General features: G+C 42.5%; 1 long non-coding RNA gene across 4 annotated transcripts in view; it reads right to left on the reverse strand.

Moving 5' to 3' along the window:
* LOC141572200 (uncharacterized) overlaps positions 1–21,831 on the reverse strand; it is a 37,066-nt gene extending 15,235 nt beyond the window's left edge. For all 4 annotated transcript variants that reach the window (XR_012497426.1, XR_012497425.1, XR_012497427.1 and 1 more), the window contains exons 1-2: positions 21,520–21,831; positions 439–581 (exon numbers count right to left, since the gene is read on the reverse strand). This is a non-coding gene — a long non-coding RNA (uncharacterized LOC141572200). The remainder of the gene's footprint in view (positions 1–438; positions 582–21,519) is intronic.
* Between the last annotated feature and the right edge of the window lie 1,267 nt (positions 21,832–23,098).

Below are 23,098 nucleotides of genomic sequence, written 5' to 3' on the forward strand. Positions count from 1 at the left end.
TTCCTGAATTCCAAGAAAAGTTGGTCAGGAAATTGGGAAAATCGGCTCCTTGAACCCAGGTAGTTGGTAGTATTGGCCGTCACTTTGTGGAAACTATTCATCGTGGAGAACAGAAAACAATTTATATCTCGGGATTCGGGAACGGGAAAGCAAAAAAAATTCCTGAGAATGAGCAGGAATTCCCCCTTGGAAACCTACCTATTAGTAACCATTTCAAATAAGACATTGCAGACTAATCTGAGAATTTTGAACACACACTCAAAGGGCACTAAATAAGTTAGTTTTAATATAAAATCATCCACTACTAGTGGGACATAAGTATTCTATATTTCTATATTCATGACTGATTTTCCCAATGTAATGGCAATATTTGGTAAGTAAGAAGAGATCACTGTATTTGGATTTTATCCAAACATCTACCTTCAGTAATTTACTTACTTGGTTACAGTCTCAGTTTCTCTATATTCCTCTTCTTAATGTTGCTATAGGAGACGGGTTCAGGATGTCAATAAAGAAGGATCCTGAACTTACCTCCTCCCATGGACACACCCAATCTACAGCTACATATGGAACAGTTTCCTCTGAAAAAGAAAATTAAAAACTAGCTGAGCAACACTTACACATTGGGAGAATGAAAAAAATCTAAACAAATAAACAAAAACCCCACATCAAAGTGGATAGGAGAGGCTAAGACACAATCTTGCCATAAACCCCACCTCAGCATGAAGACCCACAATTGGGAGGGAACTCACAACCCCAAGCTTCTCCCTGAGGAATGAAGGGTTTGAAACCCACATCTGGCACCCAAATTTTAAGACCTGCACTGAGAGACAAACACCCAGAACATCTGGCTTTGAAAGTCAAAATTGCTATACCACACTGATTTTTAATCCAAAAATTGTTGTGCAGATGATGGTGTTTCCATATTGGATTTTTTAATGTAGATATAAATAAACCCTAAGATAATCATTTCAAACTAGAGCTATAATAATGACACTACAGAGAGTTCATGACATTTTTATTTATTGTTTTTACAATTTTTATTTGATAGTTGCTCTCCTTTGTTTTGCTTTTGTTCTGACAAGCAGGGGAATGGGTACTAAGGCAATATGCTGATGGGTAGAAAACCGTAATAAATTGTACATCAAGGGCCTCTTTTCTGGGCACTTGTTCACTTAAACCATATGTAGTGTCCAGTAGCCTGGCTATTGCTTCCCAGTTCATTGGCAAACTGTGATTTCAGAACCCTGGAATACCTCGGGCATGTTAGCAGTCCCAGCTCTGAGAATCTTGTCCAAAATGGCAGCTCTGGTAATCCCACCCAGGCAGCCGTTCCCATTGCTTAGGCATTCAGTGGCATGCACAGAGGACTCACTAGGCAGAGAGCTGGAGAAGCTGAAAGAGGAGGCATGCTTCTCTCATCTGTTGGCCTCATGCCCAGGGCATCAGGCTACTGCCTGAGTGATATCACTAAGAAGGGGGCAGAATAACCCCATCTGTCTCTAAATATATCACTCACTGAGCTTGTCCCTTATAACTCATTATTCAAATGAGATAATGACATAATGCACACAATATCCATGACATAATTTATATAAAATCCCTAAGCACAGTGTCTGGCACATAGTGAGATGTCAATAAATTTAACTCTTAGAAACATTATGAATAGTTGTTCATATGAGTTGAGGCATTCAAGCCACTTTAGACAAGCAGCAACATACTGAGCCGTGAACAATCATTAATACTCATTTCAACAATAACTCTTTAGATTCAATACCAAGCCCTGGTAGGACATGTAGGAACAGGGTACAGAGGAAAAAGAGTGGGACACTATGATTTGAAAGATGCAGGGCTTTGAAAATGGAGGGGCGGAGTCAATAGGACATTGTGATAGGACAAGATGGGGATACGATGGTCCTATTGGGCAAATAAGAGCTAAAAGTGGAAGAGAAAGGTGAAAATACATGACATAACAGAAAGAATCCTGCTCAAGAATCAAGAGACATAGTTCTCATGTAAGCTCAGCCCCTAGCTGGCTGTGTGACTTTCACAAGTCACTCAGCCCTTCTAGGTGTTAGTATATTCAGCTCTGAAGTGATGGAATGAAATGAGATCACCCCTAGGGCCCTTCCAAGAGTACCATAGGCAAAGTTTTCCTATCTTGCTTTAAATTAGATTCTATATATAATAAGTTTATAGTATAGACGGAAACTTTGAAGAGTTCTGTAAATGTAAAAACTGTCGGAGCTCTATAAAGTGATTTACAAATGAGTGAAAATCGAAAATCTACACTTTATAAAAGCACATTCAACAGTGTCTGTTGTCTCAAGTTTCCAATAAATCTTAACTGGCATTTTTCATGTATGATATGATTGGCAACATAAAAAACCTAAGGGAAACTAGGGGAAATATTATAATTAATAAGTAACTTTATGGATAAAAAACTGACATAAAAAATCAATTGCAAAAAAATCAGTTGGTTTTTATATACCAGCTATACAGATCAAAATACATAACTTAAAATGCTATTTGTAATATTTTCAAAAATATAAAATATCCACAGATACGCCTAATAAATGATGTGAAAACTTTATGGAGAAAATTATAATCCTTATTAAAAGATGAGCTAAATAAATGAACAAAGAAGCCTTGCTATCACAAAGATGTCAATTCTCCTTAGTAGATCTATAGATTTAATGCAACTCCAATTAAAATCCTATTCGGATTTTTGTGGACCTTGATCAGATAATTACAAAATTTAAAGGGAAAAACAAAGGGCCAAGAAACACCCAAAAGTCCTTTAGAAGAAGAAGAACACAGGATAGGGAGGGATTGGCCTACCATATATCAAGAGTTATTATAAAGATAATAAAATCAAGCAGAGTGATACTGGCTAAAGGAGAGACAAACAGTTCAAAAGAGAAAGCCTAGAAGCAGACCTGCACGTACAGGTAGATTCTCCTTACATATAACAGAGGGGTCATTGTGAATCAGTGGGAAAGAAGAGACTAGTCAATAAATACTGCAGGAACAATGAGTTATTCTCATGGAAAATAATAAAACTGGATTCCTACGAAGCCTAATCAATTCTGAATGGCTTGAGACACAAAGGTGAAACGCAAAATATAAAATTTTAGAGTGATATATAGGAGAATACATTTATGACTTCAGTTCAGGGAAGAATTTGCCATACTACACACCAACCATAAGAGAAGGCTGATAAATTCAACTATAGTAAAGTTAAGAATATTGAGCCTTGATGAACGTAATATCATTCTGTTTGTGAAAAGGCAGCATAAAGGAAATGAAAAGAGAATCCAGAAACCGGAATAAATGTCTGCAACATATAACCAATAAAGAATTACAATGTATAAAAGATATAAGATGCTCCTATATTCCTCATATCAGAATAAAACCGATAACCTAATGAAAAATGGATAAGTATATAACAGATGAGGAAGCACAAATGACAAATAAACATACGAAAATATGCCTGGCCTCATTAGTAAAACTGCAGTGAGGTACCATTTTATACCTATCAGTTTGAAAAATATTAAGAAGCCTAAGCATATGCCGCTGGTAAGAACAATGGCAACGCTTATACATTGTCAGTAGGAGTTTAAATTGGCACTATCACCCTGAAACACCATGTAGCATTATCTACTACAGCTGATTATGTCATACACTGAGACCTGGCAGTTTCGTTACTAGGACGAAAATCTAGAAAAACTCTGCTCATATTCCTCAGAAGACATGGACAAAAATGTTCAGAACAGCATTGTTTACAATGATAAAAATTTGAAACAACCCACATTTTCACCGACAGGAAAATGATAACCAAACTGCAGTATACTCATATAATGCAGTACTATATATAGTGCTATATATGTCTGGGATGACCATATAGCCCTCATCCAAAAATATATGCAGCACTATATATGGTGAAAATGTGGGTTGTTTCAAATTTTTATCATTGTAAACAATGCTGTTCTGAACATGCTTGTCCAAGTCTTCTGATGAATATGACACACACACACACACACACACACACACACACACACACACACACGATTGAAAATATCTGGAGTTAGTTTACATGCATCCATATAGATAAACCTCACAAATGTCAAAGTGAACATAACACGCATGTTGCAGAATAAACTCAGTGTGAGTCCACTTAGAACGCGTTAAGGGATATTATCATATGTGGTTTTAAAACAAACCCTGGGATAAGTAAACACAATATTCACTATAGTGGTTAAGTCTGGGGAGGGAGAGGGTTGCATCAGTGAGGGCTTCATGGGGCTTCACATGCCCTCCTGGTAATAATCTCTTTCTGACACTGCAGTGGTGAGTGTGCAGATGTTCGTTTTTGTCTTTTTTAAAATAATTTACTCATACGCTATAAATATTCTTTTGTATGTGTAAATATTTAATTTAAGTGTTTTTAAAAATTCTCTGATTTTCTATGCTAATGAAATGCTAAAAGATGGGAGAGAAGTCACCTAACCCCTGCCCCATAGTTTCACAACAAAAAAGAATGTTCCTTTCTGCATATCTCTCTGTAATTAAACATTTCTTTTCATCTCCTTGCTTGCTTCGATAAAGCATAAAATAAATGTCCTTTAGGGAAAACCAGGGACCATTCTAGCTACCACCTCCATATTTGAGACTTGTTTGCTCTTTATTTAAATGATAAATCAGCAGTAACTATTTGGCCTTTCTCTGAACTATAAGAAAGCAGATTGCAAAGAGAAGGATCAAGTCTCAACCAAGAGGACACAAGAACAGACAGAACGGGTGATAAAATGCCTGTTACTTTTCAAGAGCTTTTACACCAAAAGGGCAACTGTTCTTACACATATTTTACCATGAGGTTTATGAGAGAAGGGAAAAGACATGGACACAATTAGCAGCTCTTCGTGAGAGAATCAAGGCAAGGATTCAATTTTCCTGATTCCTAGTCCTGCATTCATTTAAGAAAAAATAAACACATTAAGTTATTCATGAAGGACAAATTCACTGATGGTAAATAAAAGTTTTAGGCAGCTGACAGGCCAATAAGAGATATTTTTGGATGACGGATATATGGTCATCCCACCCCTATGCAATCTCTCTCTCTCTCTCTCTCTCTCTCTCTCTCTCTCTCTCTCTCACACACACACACACACACACACACACTCACGCACAGAATGGTGGCTTCTCTGTGTCAACACACCATTTTGACACAGAGAAACGAAACTTTAATGACTTGACATAGGTCGTTACTTTAATTTCTAGCACTATAAAGATTTGCTTAGCATGGCCTACGAGGACCTGCGTGATTGGGCCCCCGCCTGCCTCTGCCACAGGAAGGCCAGATTCACTTTATATCATTAGCCCTTTCCAACATAGTCTTATAATCTCTTACTTTAATCTTCTTTCCAGGTTAATGCTTTATTCCTCTCTTTCCTTGGAAAAGTAATTTAGTGCAAGCCTCATTTTTTTGTCTGGTGGAAAATAAAAATATTACCAATTAATATCACAAGATTGTTAAAAAATGTCACAGGACTTTGAATGTCCCTGTAGGGGAACTAGTGGCCATGGGAGGGAGGGGGGTGAATACTAAAAAAGGAGCTTATGACGGAGTATAGGGAACTTTGGGGATGATAGAAATGTTCTATATCTTTATTGTGGTGGTGTTTACACAGGCATATGTGTTTCCAAATGTCCACTTAAATAGGTTCGTTGATTGCATATAAAGTTACTCCTAGATAAAGTTGGCAAAACTTGAGAGTGTGTCTTGAATAATTAGAACAATTGCCCTCCACCCCCCTCCAGGGCTTGTTAAGAGGAGGCAGAATCAGCTTAAGGATAGCACTGCCTCTTAGCATCCTCTTTGGACTACACACAGAAAAGATGGGGGGAAGGAGGAGGGAGGAGAGGAAGGTTCAGGCCTGGGGGGAAGCCTGTAGCCTCATGTACATTCAGCGGTAAGGGGCAGGCAAGGGTAGAGAGGTGTCCTCCCCGCAAAGCCTAGGGAAACATTGAAGTTCTAAGAGAATCACTCATAGATCTAGGAGTTCCTGTAAGAAGGGGAACTTGGTATCTTGTTGCCCTGCTGGATTCTTGCTGAGATGTAGAATCTGCAAGCCCACTCGGGATTGCCACAGGCGCTAAGTGGGGCACGATGAGGTAGTTCTTGGGAGAGTCTGCCACGCATATCCTGGAGTTTTGTGATGTAAGTAAACATTGAGCCTGGTGCCACTTATTTCTGGATATGTCTGAAGGACAAAGTCTTATTGGAGAACTTCAGTAAGGTGAGAAGGGACCCTGGTTGATAGTGCCTGGGAATAAGATGGAGGAGGCCACCAATCTCTCCAGCTCTCACAGCCATTAGAGTGAGAAAGATAACCCTGATGGTTCTCAGGATCCACTGGAAGGAGTCCATAGGTTAGAGCAAGGAGCAAAAGCTACACAGTGGCCAAACGAGGCAAAGCTCTACATGGAAAGGGGTAGGAGTGTGACGCACTGGTAGCAAAGATAGGAGCACAGGCCACCTCTTGGAGGGGTCCTTGCTGATGAAGGGAGTCAAGGTGAAGTGTTTACACCACCCATCTCCCCCTCAGGAAAACTACATGTGTTTGCTCCACCATCCTAGCAGAGTGTCCAGGAGCAGACAGAACCAGACCAAACCACCATAGCACCTGGGACACTTGGTCACCACCAAATGGCTAGGTATTGAAGAAGCTTCTTCCTCTACTCTCCTCATCTGCCCCTATCCTCACCAGGAGCATTAGGACTTGAAGTACAGGGAGGGACAAAACATTTCAAAGCCTGGGCATGACTTGCCAGCTGCCACCTTCACTCCAAGCAGACTATGCTGAGGGGAGAAGAGAACATTTTGGGGTTTAAGTCTGAGCTTGAAGTTTCAAACTAGATAGAGCTTTTAATAATAAAAAAGGTGACCCTAAAATATAGCTTGTGTCCAGCATGTCATTAAAGAATTAAGGAATTGGAAGATTTGGTTAGCATAGCTCTGTTGGAAACAGTGATTTAAACATAAATTCATTTTATGTGTACAGCCTACTGAGGGGAGATGAGATAGTTGCATAAGGAAAAAGAGATAATGCTTGGTAAGTCCTTAACCAAGCTCCTGGTTAAGTGGCTGATGTCCATATTTATCCAGGTAGTGAGGAACCATTAAAATGAGTTTTACTTTATTTCATGAATTTAAAACCCATTCATTATTCTACTCATTTAGCAACTATTTATTGAGCATCCAGAATGTTCTAGGGCAATAAGAGGAATGTGGTCCCTGTTTCTTGGAGTGTGCTGTGTGCCAGGCCTCATGAGGTTCCACAGTGCCCCTGAGGACCCATGCTGACCAATTTCCACAGTGTCATCTGCTCCCTTGCTGCACCTCTCAGACCCGACCTTCCTCTTTCTATCTGCCCTCTGGGATTCCTTCTAAACCACTTTTCTTGGCCCAATAAAATCTCAGCCTTCTTAATAAGACAATTCTTCCCATTTTAAATAATGTTTTGGAAACATAAGCCTACCAGTGCATATTGGAAAACGCACAGGATCTCAATCAGCTTGGGTTCTGAGTGGGAACTCATTCCCTGTACCAGCTCTACCTCTTCCCAGCTGGGTGATTTGACTGTGGGCAGGGTCTGCCTCCCAGCTTCAGTGTTCCTGGGGAGAATATCATCTCCACCTCTTAACAGAGCTGTCAGCATTAAATGATATAATTTATGGAAAGCACTTAAATACCCTGTAAATGATACTTATTATCATAACACAGGTGAATTTGAGCAAATCACTTAACCCCACTGAACCTTAATGCCCTGGTTTTTAAAATGAAGTTATTATTACAGACTCCTCTACTTTATAAGGTTGGTGTCACACCCATTGAGATAATAGATGTGAAAAACATTTTATGTATTATAAAGATGTATTCAATGGTAAGCTATTGTTATTGTTTTCAATAATGTGCTGAGCAGAAAGCCTCTTTTAAAAAGACACCAAAGAAAAGTGAAAAAAGAGGGAAGAGAGCCATGGTGTTGCTGCTGCCTTTCTACGACATTTATAAGAGATCTGGAAATCATCCAACTCCACGAGTTAACTTGATTCCCCTTTGATTCGCAGAAGTGAGGTTGGCGCGTTCTGGTTTGCTCATCTCTTCCTCAGCCTTGACTTAACATGCTCAGAGTCAGTGGAGAAGACACCAGGTTTGGAATGAGCTGGAGCCTCTCCTCGCTGCCTTTGGACCTCACCCTGGAAGGCTTCATCTCCTCCCAAGAGTTTCGAATCCTCCCATGGGAGAAAGACCAGCTCTCATGAAGCAAGACCAGAGTGTGAATGAGCATTGTTCTACTGGATGTGGGAAATGGTCCCACAAGAGCAGACATGGTGCCCTGGCAACTGCCATGCTACTGATTGCTTGAGAGAGAAGCAATTATCTGCCATGGGAAAGACTTCCCTGGCAGGGCGTCCTCTCCAATGGAAACACTCAAGTGGAGGGAGGAGGTACTCAGTGCACGTTACATTCCTGAAAGGCCCAGGAATGAAGCTCCTCGCACTTATTTACTCTGTCACTGCCAAGGTCTAAACTTGTTGCTTCCCAGAACAGAGACCAATCCTTCAACATCTCGGGCTCTAGGGTGAGTGGAGGTAATATTTGCCCCATGAGCTACAAGGTGTAAATGTAAAAGGAAACATGTGTGAAATGCTTAGAACAATGCCTGATGAATAGTAAAATCTCACTAGATGTAGGATGACCATATCATTTATCATCTTCTATAATTTATCTGGACATTTTTGAGAGTGACCGGGTGTTGGAGCAACAGGTATAACCAGGACTGTCACAAGCAAACCAGGATGGACAGTGCAGTAAGGGTGTGATATTAGCTAGTATTGGTCACAGGGCTGGGTATGCAGACACCAGTGGCTGGGACTCAGGTACTATGGGTGTGCCTGGGGCTGGCTCACTAGGTCACTGGGGTCACTGACACTGCTGGAGGGTTGGGTGGAGGTACCTGTCCCCACTGATCTTCTCAGTTCCAGAGAGCCAGGGAAGGACAGTTCCCAAGTGCCAGCTCTCTCTGTTGTAGTAGGGGAGTCATCCTGCAGCATCGGAGTTCTAGCAAGGAACCGCTAAAGACCACGGCTCACCCTGGGGCCTCAGTGTCACAGGGTCCCTCTTTCTCCCATTGACATTCCACAGGGACAGGCCAAAAAGCACCTTTTATTCTGCTCAGCCTATTTGCCAACTGATGTGGGGAGGGTAAAAAAAAAAAAAAAAAAAAAAAATGCAAAGAAGACATCTTCCCCTACTTGGCACATCCTGCCTAATTAAGAGGTTGAGATGGAGAGTCGGTGAGACGCTCATCTTCTATGTCCCCAAACCATCCCCCAGCATGGCCACAATTTCCAACGGGCCTTAAAACATTTTGTGTAGACACCTCTTATAATCTACTGCTCTCCCCAACTGCCATATTCATTTGTTTGCCCATTCATTCATTCATTCATTCATTCATTCAGCAAGGCCTGTAGGCCAGATTCTGTTCTGAGGACCGAGAATATAGCAGTGTGCTTGATAGCCACATGGCTACTGTTATTGGACAGCTTAGAAAGAGAACATTTCCATCATTGCAGAAACTTCTATTGGATGGCACTGTTCTTGAGGGAGGAGAAAAATAAACATAGAATAAACAAGTCCATAAACAATATACATTGCAGATCGGATGGTCATACAAGTGCCTGGACAAATATCAATTAAAACAAGGTAAGGAGATGGCAGACAGGGTGGTGGAAGAACATCTTCTTGATAATCAGAGATGTTCTCTCTGTTAAATGTTCAAATATGTCCTTAATAATTGTTTAAAAGGCACAGCCTGGAGCCCCTCTACTGTTGACTTCTCTACCAAACTGTCTGTCCTGGCCCCTCTTTTGGAACATTCTCCACAATACAGCAATTAAAAGATGAATTCCTAGCTTCAACCAGGACCCTGATTCTGCTCTGTGCCCTTTACTATTCTGGTTGGTCAGTCCTAAAGCCACAGTGTTTACATAAACCTTTGGAATATCACCCTTGCAGAAGTGTTATTTAAGCATGTTTCAGAAGAAACAATGGGAGTAGGCATGGAGATATGTGGAACAAAGTATTTCAGACAGAGAAAATAGCAAGTGCAAAGGCCCTGAGGCTGGACCCTACTTGGTGTAGTCCAGGAAAAACAAGGTCACTGTGGCTAGAGCCTGGTGAACAAGGCTTCCAGAAAGTAGTAGAAGATGAAATCAGAGACATAAGGGAAGTTGTGGATCACAGAGGGCCTTATAAGTCATTTGTATCGGTTTTTATTGCCACAAAAATGGGGCATAAAAAACAACCACAAAACCCAGTGGTTTAGATCAATAAGCTTCTTTTACTGCTCCCGAGTCCATAGTTCAGCTGGGCTCTGATGATCTTTGCCAGGCTGAGCTCATTGCAGCTGGACTTGCTCATTGAGGGTCAGGTGTAGCGAGGCCCAAGGCTGGCTGTTCTACGACAGCCTCATTCCCAGGTCTACCGTTGACTGGCTGCCAGCTGGGGCAAGAAGGGGACAAGACCACATATCTCTTACTATACGGCGGTCTAGCCTGTGCTTGTTTACATGGGCACTGCAGGGTTCCGAGAAAAGTCCCGGCTCAGAGGTGGCACACTTTCCTTTACACTGCATTCTGCCACAGCAAATTACAGCGCCAGCCCAGATTCAAGGGGTGGGGAAATAGACTCCACCTCTTGCTAGGAGGACCTGTTAGTGTTGCTTTGCAAAGGAGGCAGATACAGGGAGGGGTAGAGAATTGCAGCCATTTATGTAATCAATTTACTACACCATTGTAGACTTTGACTTTGACTCTGAGTACCAAGGAATGCCATTAAGGTTTGCCATTAAGGGGAAGAGGGATGTCCCATGATTCAACTTATGTTTTAAAGTGATCCCTCTGGCAGCTGTGCTGAGAATATATTGTAGGGGGCACAGGGAAGAGAGCCAGGGAAACCAGTTAGAAAGTGTTGTAACAAACTGAGGAGGGATAATGGTGACCTGGGAAATGATACTAGCAGTGGAGTTATGAGAAGTGGGAGATTCTGGATTAGATTAATGTCCAACCAGTGGATTAGATGTGAATTAGAGAAAGAGAGGTGTCCAGGATGGCTCCAAGGTTGTTGGCCTGAGCAGCTGGAAAAGTGGAGTTGCCATCAACTGGAGTGGCGAGAGCTATAGGCAAAGCAGGTTTGTGAAGAAAGGTTAGGAGTTTCTGTTGAACTATTAAGCTTAGTGTATCTATTAAATATCAAAGTGGCAACGTTGGTTACACCAGCCTGGATTTGGTGTGGAGAAATAAATGTGGGGGGTGTTGGCATAGAGGTGGTATTTAAAGGCACGAGATTGGATGAGATCACTAAGGGAGTGAGTGTAGTTAGGGAAGGGAAGACAAAGGACTGAGCCTTGGCGCCTCCAGCATGAAGAGGAGAAAACCTCACAGGAGCCTGAGAAGCTACAACTAGTGAGATGGAAGGAAAACCAGGGAACACAGTAAATGTGTAGAAAGCACATAAAGAAGGGGCGAGTGGACCAGCTGTGTCACCACTACATCCAGCTCCCATGGGAGAAGTTCTTGGAAGATCGAGGGCTTTGGAGTGTTTCTCTGGAATGAAAAAATGTCTTTCCTCAATCGTATGTTTATTAATAGAAAAACATGTGGACTTAGTCTTTGCCGGAGGGTATCAGTAAAAATGGTGAGGTTCAGCTGTTGCTAGAGTTCTCTAAGAGGCTGTCTCTGGCTCCCAGGACAGGAACATCGGCCCTTTGGCTGTGCAGGGGTGCACGTACCTCCACAGAAAGCTGAGGAAAGAGAAGCACCACTGCCCAGAATGTTGTAGATACCAAGAAATGTTGAGTAAAGAGTGAGTGAAGGAATGAGGGAACAGATGAATAAATGAAGAGTAACTGTGGTCAGAAACTACAGTCAGTGAATGAGAAAATGAAAGTGAAAAGGCAAATCCTGGAGGAGCCTGAGAAAGAAAAACATGGCTGACTTGACCCAGGACGTTTCCTGTGAGATTTGCATTGAGCAGAGCCCTGGTCTCTACCTCCTCACATCGTTTCATCCTCTACTCCACCCTCAGAGATCCTTCTTCTCCTCCCTCCCTCTACAAAAGTCCCTGGTTCTTCCTGAGAGGTACATGGACACTGAGCACGAGGTCACATAACCTAGATGTAAGGCCCAGTTCTATCAGGTACTAAATTAATATCTGAGTTTCATAGGGATTATTGTGAAAATTTCTTTTTACTGAGGCTGGTGAAAACACCATGTAAACTGTAAAGTACTATCCAAATATAAGGAAACTTATTTTCCAGAGAACTAACTGAGGAAATACTCACTGTCAAATAGTGTCAGAGGGGAAAAGAGAGAGAGTCAAAAGACAGCTTCACACTGAGGCAAATGTGAGAAAAGGGAGAGCGTAGACCTATGAGAAAGGTGGCAACGCAAAAAGAAAACTAATGGAAAGATGGCGGCCAGAAGTTATAATTGGATAACACCATTATCCCCCAACTCTTAGTGAAATTTATGCATTTGTGAGACTTTTGTCATAGCTGGGTTTTATTCCACCCCCCAAAGAAATCTGCAGCTTTGAGGTAGATGATGTGGGAGAGGGGAGGCCGCAGTCTCTGGAGTGGAGACATTGAGAAGCCTAAGGATGTAAGGGGGAAGATGCAGACAACAGAACAAAATGCCTTTGGTCATTTGCTATGGAGTAGAATTCAGGCCAAAGAGTAGGACAATCTCTGAAGGGAAAGCAAGCCTAGAGCAGCATTTAGATCACAAACCTGTGTACAATGTGAGGGGAATTATTTGGTGTGTGTAATAGATTCCATAGAACCTCAAATGATATGGCTGAAGTCATCTAGGAGAGATTTATTGAAGAAACATTATCTCCCATTTTTTACCTTCTTTCCTATCTCCCCGATCTATTTGTTTTCCTTGTATTGTGTCTCCCTCTTTTCCCCTTCCCCTGCCTGTGCTTGAGGGTGGCTTTACAGTTTTAAGGATTGAATCTATTATAAACAGTTGTCTCACCAACACCCTCACTGGCTCCCTCTCCCGTGGGGCTGGGAACAAGCCCGGCATGATACAACGCAGACTGTCTTGACTTGTGCATGACCCCTTCCCCACCCCACTCTCATGCCATACCATTCACCCTGTCAGACAAAAAGGAGAAATGCAGGCACCGTGAGATTAACCCAGAACAATGTACACAGTTTCCAACATAAACTGTGCAGCTCAGGGCTCCGACCCTGCAGAGCATCAAATAACTTTTGCTGAGCCATCCAAGCCCAAGAAAAAGCAACCTACTGTGAAAGAACAAAGGCGTCCTTAGCTCAGGCCTGTCCCCACCAGTCAGGAGAGGCAGGCGACAGCACCTCCAGGCAAGCATGGTCCTTGGAGAGCTGCCAAGTGGACTGCCCTGACCATGACAAGGCAAGGGAGGGGCCCAACAAGCCCCAGTCAATGAGAAACAGATCTGCCCTAAAAATAATAATGAATGTAAAGGCATAGTTACAAAGCCTTGCCTCTGAGCTGGGCTGGCCCCTAGTCAGACCTAACGATATATTCAGAAGGAAAAATCCAAGGTCAGGATTTGGAATCCAAAGATCTTGCATTGGTTTTACCAGCAGGCATTTCGAGAAAGGACTCTTGGCCCTGACAGCTGTGCTTCTCCAACAGACTCAGCACTTGGCAGCGCTGGAATGACTGAAAGTCGCCTATTAGGGAGCAGAAGGATGGACTAGATGAACTTAGGAGGTCATACCATTCAGGTCAAACAGGCAGTGCTAACAAGACTGGTACCTGTGAAGGAGAAAGAATCTATTGGTAGGGGAGCAGAAGCAAAGATCGAAAGAGGGAAGCAGGAGTGGGGGCATCCTTCTCGAGCCTCAAATATTTGTTGAACTCTCCTTGAGAGCCAAGCACGGTGAAGGAAGGGTACAAAAATAACAGACACTATGCCACCCTTAAGATGCTTATCAGATTATATGTATTTACAAGAGCTTTAAAAATAAGTTTAAGGGGTTAGAGATAATTATTATTGTTACCAAAGATGCCTGGAGATCATCTGGCTCTTGGGCCAACAATGATTGATCCACAGAGCTGCCTGGAAGTCTGTACTGAGGACGTTTGTGATGATGGCTTGTGTGGGTACAGGCTCAGCAAAAATGAGTGCCTTGATCTATCAGTGTGGTTTGTCATGGCTGGAAGAGAATGCTGTGTATTCGATAACTGAGTTCCAGTCTAGCAGCCTATTTTACAAATATGAAAGCTGAGCTCCAGGAAGGGGAGGTGGCAAAGTTGAACAGAACCAGCACTAGACTGTCACAATTGTTGAGCCTGCCTTGGAAAGCAGGACACAGGAGCACAGTGGGGAAGGAGCAGGCATCCAATGGCGCACAGGGGCCCAATTCTGGGGAGGGGGGAGAGAGCGGAAGGGAGGGGCTGGGAAAGCCTCAAGACACTGCCCAGCAGCCCCACACAAACCCACATTTGCTTTTCAATGAAACAAGAGTTCCTGTTTTACCTTCCTCCCTTCTCTTTCCCTGAGCTTACTGTAAAGTCAAGGGGAAAGCTCCCAGGAAAATGGCAAAACTTTTCCATAGACCTACCTGGCTTGAATTCTGAAGGGATATTATTGATTTCTTACAAAGTCAAGTGTCATAAGCCACAGCTTACTATGATTAGGCGGGAGTTAAGGCACATTTTACTCTGCATGCTAATACGCTGGGTTGTGTGTGAGTCTCTCTGTATGAAATTGAAGAATCCATGAAGATGGCGCTGTCATCTCTGCATTTCCTAGCACCTAATCAAACTGTACAGGTTAGGCATGCAGGTGAATGCTTATTGACTGGAGAAATGAATGAAGGAATGAATCATTTAATTTCATTGGGGGGAGGGGCGGAATCCAGAGATTTAGGAGTCAATCTTCTGGGGAGGGGAGAGAACAAAAATGCACTTGTAGTATTAAGTCTTGTGTAAGGATGGTGGGCTTGGAACTTGTCCATTCATCCATTCCAGCCAGGGAGAAAATACTACTACTACTAATAATAATAGCTAATATTTATTAAGGAATTACTATGTGCTTTATGAGAATGAATAAATCAGAACAAACATTTTAAGAAAAATCTCTAAAAATCTCAGTAGCTCAACCCATGATCCACTACAGGTCGGCCGGAGCAGAGAGAGGAGTGATATGCCCCGTCATTCAGACACCAAGGTTCCTTCCACAGAGAAGCTCCGCCTTCCTTGAGCCCTGAATCCTCTGTATTCACCCAGCAGATGAGGAGAGAATGTGTGCAAAAGATCACCAGAAAGTTTTAGGGGTGAGGCTTAGCCTATGTAGCATGTATCACTTCCATCTACATTCCACTGACCAGAGCTTAGTCTCACAGCTTCACCTAGGTAAAACGAGGCTGAGAAATGTAGTCTATTGATGACCCCAGAAGGAGAGGAAACAGAATTGTTGCGTATCTAGCAAGTCTCTGCCACAATGCATTATCTCATTTAATTCTCAAGACAACTCAATGAAGCAAATACTATTTTTATTCCAATTTTGCAGACGAGCAAACTGAGGCTCAGAGAAGAGAGTACTGTCCACATAGAAATAGGTCTGACTCTAAAATGTGTATTCTAGACCCATTAAATTACAGCATCTTTAATTATGCAAGTAGGACAAATTACTTTGTCCTAATTGAAGTTCTGTTATGTTGCCCTATTCTTCCCTCTTTCTTCCTGCCACACAGATCTTCAGCGCTGATTTTGGCTATCCTGGATTTAAACTGCTAGTGACATGTAGCCATTTGGTCCCCAAACTTGCATTATCTTATCTATTTCTCGTTCCCCTCCCATGTGGTAGGTATGATTAGCTCCACTTCACTGGGGAGGAAACTGAAATTAGATAGGTTATAGAGCTTGGCCAAGAACATACAGCTAATGAGAGGCACATTGAATACTGTATCTTGCTCTTTGGCCTGGAACTTTGGAAGATCTTTCTCTGAAATTGAAGGGGAAAAAAAAAAAAGAAAGTCGAATCCTAAAAAAAATCCAACAGTCCACTTTCCCGTAGCACATCCCAACGTGTTTGGCACTGAGGTCACCAAGGTCAGACAGGCCTGATTCCATCTGCAAGGTAGGAAAATCAAGAGCATTCAGGAGTTGCTGGCCTTATGCATTATAATTGGATTGGCACATCAATTCTTGAAGAAGTTCTCCCAGCCAAAATCATCCAGGAAACAAAGAATCAGATAAATAACAAGGCTGATGCAAGTCTAGGGAAATGGTCCAGACTCAAGTAGGGGATGGTCTTTCCAGGCCAACAGCATTATTCATGGCTGGGTCACTGGGTGCCAATGTGGAAGCAACAGCCAGAGCAGGTTTGTTGGCTGGGCTGTCTTCTTTCCTCTCCCAGCCTCACCCCTTCCCTGATCAGGCCACCCTTTTCCCAAGCTGTGAGCTCACAGAGTTTGTTCCTTTATCCCACCCTCACTATGCATGCAGGTGCCATCAGATTGGTCCCTAAAGGAAGAAAATCAGACCTAAAGCTAATTAGGACTGCTACACTATAAAAAAAAATAAATAAATAAAATAAAATAAAATAATTCATGAGAATAACAATAATGCATCTGAAGACTTGGTCAGATTGACAGATGAAAGAAAACAACAGTGGTTTATGAATCTTTAGGGCATTTGTCTTTACAGCATCTTTTTTTTTTAATTAAAGTTTGTTTTAATTAAAGTTTACAATTGTTAGTAAAGTTAAATAGATTTCAGGTGTACAATTCTGTAATACATTATCTGTATCTCACATTGTGGGTTCCCCACTCAGAGTCAGTTCTCTTTCCATCACCATATATTAGACCCCGTTTACCTTCTTCTAGGGCCCCCTTCCCCTCTGTTAACCCCTAAACTACTGTCTATGTCTATGAGTTTTGTTCCTTCATTTGTTTAGAGAACATATGATTTCACTGATATGTGGTATATAAAACTGAAAACAACCAAAAAAACAAGACAAACAAATATAGCGTCTTTTATTATGCAAGCTACAGTGGTCATAGAAGCATAGTATAGAGTCCCAGATCCTGTGGGATGCCAGTGCCCTGCCTTCCCTACACTAGCCAGACTGAATTCTTTCTCATGCCTACAGCATCAGCTCTTCCTTCCCAGGTTGTCATTCACCCTGTCATATACTCTCTCTCAGACCACTCTCCATGAGATTGCCAGCCACTGGCATGATGGCCTATGAAGATGTGAACAGGTCTTTGAGCTCATCGACTCCTATACCCAGTGAGTCAACTGGGACCAAACTGGTTAAATGACTGGCCCAAGGTCACACTGCTTGTTTGGGGAGCCAGGACACCCAGGTCTCTAGCCTTCAAGTTTGGAAAGTGTCTCTGTTATACTATACTTGGCTGTGCAACTCCAGGTGCATGAAATGGTTATAGAGTCTACTCTATTTCTCGTAAAACACAAAACCTACCAAAATGCCTCAGTCAAAGGCTCCCTGCAGTGCTACTTGCTGGATGCCTGAGAGGTTAGTGGTGTCTCTCTCAACGGTGAACGATAGCTCTTTCCCTCCCTCAATTTCTCCCAGGGGCCTGGGTTCTATAATTTCCCACTTCTCTCCATGTGAGCTGCACTTATTTGCCACCTACCCTGTTTCCCCGAAAATAAGACCTAGCCGGACAATCAGCGCTAATATGTCTTTTGGAGCAAAAATTAATGTAAGACCCAGTAGGATAGGATAGGATAGGATAGGATAGGATAGGATAGGATAGGATAGGATAGGATAGGATAGGATAGGATAGGATAGGATAGGATAGGATAGGATAGGACAGGACAGGATAGGATAGGATAGGATTTAAGACCAGGTCTTATATCATAGTAAAATAAGACCGGGTCTTATATTAATTTTTGCTCCAAATGATGCATTAGAGCTAATTATCCGGCTAGGTCTTATTTTTGGGGAAATACGGTACCTAAGGAGTCTGTCTTCTGTCCTAATTCCCACAGCAATGAAGTCAGTTTACCCTTTTCTGTGCTCTCCCTCACACTCTGCCAGAAATCTAATACCCTGATGGAGACATAAAATCATCCTTTAGCCACACACCTAAAAGTTCTCCACATAAAGATAAAGTCACAGATGATTTCACCAGGGCTTGCAACTGCCAACCTCCTCACCCACTTGCCGCACTATTCTGCCATGCTCTGGCCATACTGGTCTCTGCTCAGTTCGTTAGAAAACACCAAATTCTCTCTTTTGTCTCATACTCTTTGACATGCCATTTCCTCTGACAGCATCTCACACCACAACCCACTCTTCCCTCACCTGCTGTTGGCAAGCTTCTTACTTATGTGTCACGACTCAGTTTATGTGCTACTTTCTGCAGAAAACCTTCCCTGATGCCTCTCATTAGTATAACTGCCCCACTAAATGCTTTCAGATAACCCTGTACTTTTCTTTTATACCCTTTATCATAAAGGTGATTGTACAATTATTTTTATAATTTTAATGTATTGCATATGTTCTCCAACAGAACCTAAGTAAGCTCAATGAGCAAATGACCAGAAAGAACAGACGCTGTATACACACGCATTCTACTGCTCTCAGGACACTTCGCTGATGTGCCGTGTCACGAAATTGTTTGCATATATGTGGAAGCACCTGGCAGGACTGTAAACCCAATTGTGGCAGAAACCCTTACGGTGATGGATACATCATCAATGTTCATTGAATGAATAAATAGATGGATGGATGTTGATAAAGCCCTCACAAAAACTTGAGGAAAGAGAGGGGTGGGTGCCAGTTTGCTAGTAAATGCTTGACAATAGATATAAAACATTGCCAGTATGGAAGTATATCTGTTATTTCTCTTGTCACTTCGGTGTTTTTGTTTCTCTTTCTTTCTAGGAATCTCTGTATTAGTTTTCTGTGCTGTCGGACAAATTATCAAAAGCACAGTGGCTTAAAACAGCACCGGTTTATTACTGTACAGTTTCTGTGGGCCAGGAGTCCAGCACAGCTTAGTTGGATCCTTTGCTTAGGGTCCCCTAAGACTGCAATTAAGGTGACGGGCAGTGCTGTGGTTCTTGACTGGGGAAAGATTTGCTTCCCAACTCCTCCCTCAGGTTGTTCGTAGAATTTATTTCCTTGAATCTGTAGGTTTCATGGCAGCTTCTTTTTTTCAAAGTCAGCCACCAAGGAAGGGAGGGAGCGAGGGAGAGAGAGAAAGAGAGAGAGACTCTAGCAAGACAGACACTACACTCTTATGTAATCACCTGCCCATAATCAGTTATGTCCATTATGTTTGCCACATTCCATTGCTTAGAAGTAAGTCATGGTCCTGCTAACACTCAAGGGCAAGGGTTTGCACTAAGACATGAATATCAGATCATGGGCTGCCTTAGAGTCTATCCATCACAACCCTCTAAAACAAGGGTGAGAGATTGATAGATAGATGATAGAAAGATAGATGATAGATAGATAGATAGATAGATAGATAGATAGATAGATAGATGATAGATAGATAGATAGATAGATAGATAGATAGATAGATAGATAGATCAATCCCTGGTGATAGCATAACTTTTCCACAAAATTTTGTAAGTTAACACTACTGCACAAAATCTAACTGAAGACTAATAATTTTTCACTAAGAAGACTTGCATATACATATGTTTGCATTTGTATGTGTTTGTGTTTTAAGGGGGCCAGTAAGATTGTAAGAGGAGGGAGAGAGGCAAGTCACTTAGTTTAGATCAAAGAGAAGAGAGGAGGTAGAGGTTGCTCAGCGAGGAAGAGGGCACCTGCTAGAAGGAGGGAGGAAGATGCAGTTCCCAGCAGAAAGAAGCCAGGAGAGCACTGCTCAGTCAGGTCCCCATCCCACCACACCCCCTGGTTGTGCTCAGGGATTCCCCTGATCCTTAGCTCTGACACTGACCCCCACCACAAAGAACCTTGAAATTAATGCCTCCCTCAAGCTGACCCTAAAAACACTCATTCAGCCTGGTTTGCATTCCCTATGTCTGTACCCCATGCTCCAGGTCTCCTTCGAGTCCCATCCCCACTTTGACCCAGGCTGGTCAAATTACCAGGCCCATGTAGCGCACTCAGACCGATGCCTTAATTCCCACAAAGCACACCTCATACACTGCAGGTGAGCTCTCCTCCCAAACTGTCCTCTTGGCCTTCTGTAACAAAATGCCATAGGCTGGATGACTTAAACAATAAAAATGTATTTTCTCACAGTTCTAGAAGCTAGAACTATTTAAGATTAGAATGCCAACCCATTAGCTTGCTGGGGAGATCTCTCTGCCTAGCTTCTCACTATGTCCTCACATGGCTTTTTCTCTGTGTGTATGTGTGTGAGAGAGTGTGAGTTCTCTGGTGCTTCTTCTTATAAAGATACGAATCTGTGGGATCAGAGTTCTACCCTTATGATCTCATTTCACCTTAGAGACACCATCTCCAAATACAGTCACACTGGGGGTTAGGGCTTCAACATACGACTTTTGGGGGGACACAAACATTCAGTGCATAACATTGACCAAGAAGGCCAGGGTCCAACCCCTTTCTAACCAACCACCTGCTGTGGCCTCAAAAGAATGAATCTCTCAGTGAAACAGAAACACAGGGCATCCAGCAGGAGGAGGCCCAGAATTCTCCTTCAGACCTGGGAGGCTCTGTATTTGTTTTCCTTAAGGGAGGAGGTCTCCAATACTTGATTTAGGAAACTTCCCGCCAGCCAGATGGATAAGGACAAAGGCCCGAGATGGTCTGGACTAGAGCTTGTCACCAGAGCCTTCATTTATTTTTTATGTTTTAAAACCACACTATTTTAGTTCTAAGTCAAGATAGATGACCACTGCCAAAGGCACGCCTTCAATTACCGCTATCACCCGTGATATGTCTTTCATTACATTATCACTGCTAATTTTGAGATACAAGAAGTGGTACACATGTCTAATCCTCTATGTCAGATGGTACTCTTTTTGAGGACAAAACTCCCTTTTTTCGTTAATCCATCTTTCCTAAAACTGCCCCATACAGTGACATGCACAGAGAAAAAGTCCATTCTTATTTTGTTGTTGCTGTTGTACAAATAACTAACATATCAGTTAATCAAATAATCTATGGTCCAACAAGATGTTTGAACTTCACAATTCCTCAGTTTTCCCAATGCATTTTAAAGACTTTTAAATTCACTGTCTGCTGCAGACCCTAGAATCTCAAAAGAAAGGGGTCTTGCTAAGCAAATTAGGAGTGCTAAACAAAAGCGAGGCATGTTTTTTAACCTATTTTAAGAGAACAAAATGCTTTCAAGTGCTTCAGAGGAATCTATTTTTACACAGACAGGATCACTGAAATATCAGTGGAGCCAGCTGCCACCAAGTAAGTGCCTCAGATAGACGGGCTCACTGCAAACCCTTCTCACCCACCATACTTACCCCTTTTCTGGCTAACAGAGAGTCCCTTGAAGTAGGTAACTTCAAAGAGGCAGCACCGTACACTGGCAAGTCCTCAGATCCCTTATCTGAAAAGCCAGTAAATGAATCTGACCACACACAGAACGTCTAACAATAGTAGTAGCCGTTCCCATGCAATGGGCCTTTGCCACTCGGGTTGATCTCTAAAGAGCATTGCAGTTCTACCTGGTGTGATGGAGAGCATCGGGAGGTCTGGGTTTAAGTGCCCCTTCCCTCTGTCACTTCCTAGCTGTGTGACTTGTAGCAATTCACCTGCTCTCTCTGACCTTTAGTTTCTTTCTAGATCTGTCCTTCTATCCTGACAAGAATATTGCGAAGATCAAATGAGGAAATGAGATAATGGGTAGGCGAGCTCTTTGTGAACTGTAAACAGATATACAGATGTTAGTTCTCTATTTTAAAGTACCCCATCAATCAGATTATGATTTTATTAGCACAGGCCATTTCCCCCAAGCTAATTCAAGTCATAGGAATTTGTCTGAATTGTGTTAGCACATCAAGTATATATCTGATTACCGGCTCCTTATGCAGACGCACTGGGAAGCAATCGGCTGTAATAGTTAATAGTACAGCATTAGAGGCAGCTAGACCTGGATTTGAATCACACTTTCATAAGCTAGGATTTGGGGAAAGCTACTCTACATCTCCTAGTCTCAGTTTCCCAATCTGCAAAGTAGCATTAAATAAGACAAATAATATCTATGTTATAAGCTGAACATTGTGTCCCCACAAAACTTATATGTTGAAATCCTAACCCCCAATGTGATGTTAGTTGGAGGTAGGGCCTTTGGGAGATAACTTGGGTTGGCTGAGGTCCTGAGGGTGGGGCTGTCATGGTGGAATTCGTGTCCTTATAAGAAGAGACCCTGCGGGACTCCACCCATATGTCAGCCTTTAGCCCACTTGCTCTCAAACCCAACCCTCACCTCCCTGCTGTGCTGTGTAACTTAAGGGGTTATCACCATGTGTTTCCTGGGTGCCAGTGTCCCCTGGACTCAGTTGGATTCAGCCACTGAGAGGTACTGGGAGGAGTTTGGCGGGAGGAGAGAGGCAGAGGTGAGGTTGTTTTCCTCATTCTCTGTTTGCAGCAACAGCTTTATCTCCTCCAAAGTCCCTGCTTCTTCCACACAGCTCACTATGTCTCAGCTTCCAATGGGTGCCCTGGCCCCTGGGCCCTCAGAACCCCACTTCCCTTTGTCCCTGTAGTTTTGGGATGACAGGAGCTTCTGCTGTCGTAAAACTCTGAGTTACCTCATTGTCCCCTGCTGGCTTTTCAGCTTTTCAAACACTTGTGTCATTAATTTCTTGGTTCAAAGTCTCAGGTTTCAATACTCAGAGTGTTGTCATCTTTCTCTTATTTTTCTACTCTAGTAGGTTATCTTAGTCTGCTTGGACTGCCATAAAAAAGAAAAAATACCATTGACTATGTGGTTTAAACAACAGAAATTAATTTTCTCAGGGTTCTGGTGACTGGAAGTCCAAGATCGGGGCGCCATCATGGGCCAGTCCTGGTGAGAGCTGTCTGGCTGCCTTTGCTTTG

Source organism: Rhinolophus sinicus, linkage group LG06 (genome assembly GCF_036562045.2).
Source record: "Rhinolophus sinicus isolate RSC01 linkage group LG06, ASM3656204v1, whole genome shotgun sequence".
Taxonomy (NCBI): domain Eukaryota; kingdom Metazoa; phylum Chordata; class Mammalia; order Chiroptera; family Rhinolophidae; genus Rhinolophus; species Rhinolophus sinicus.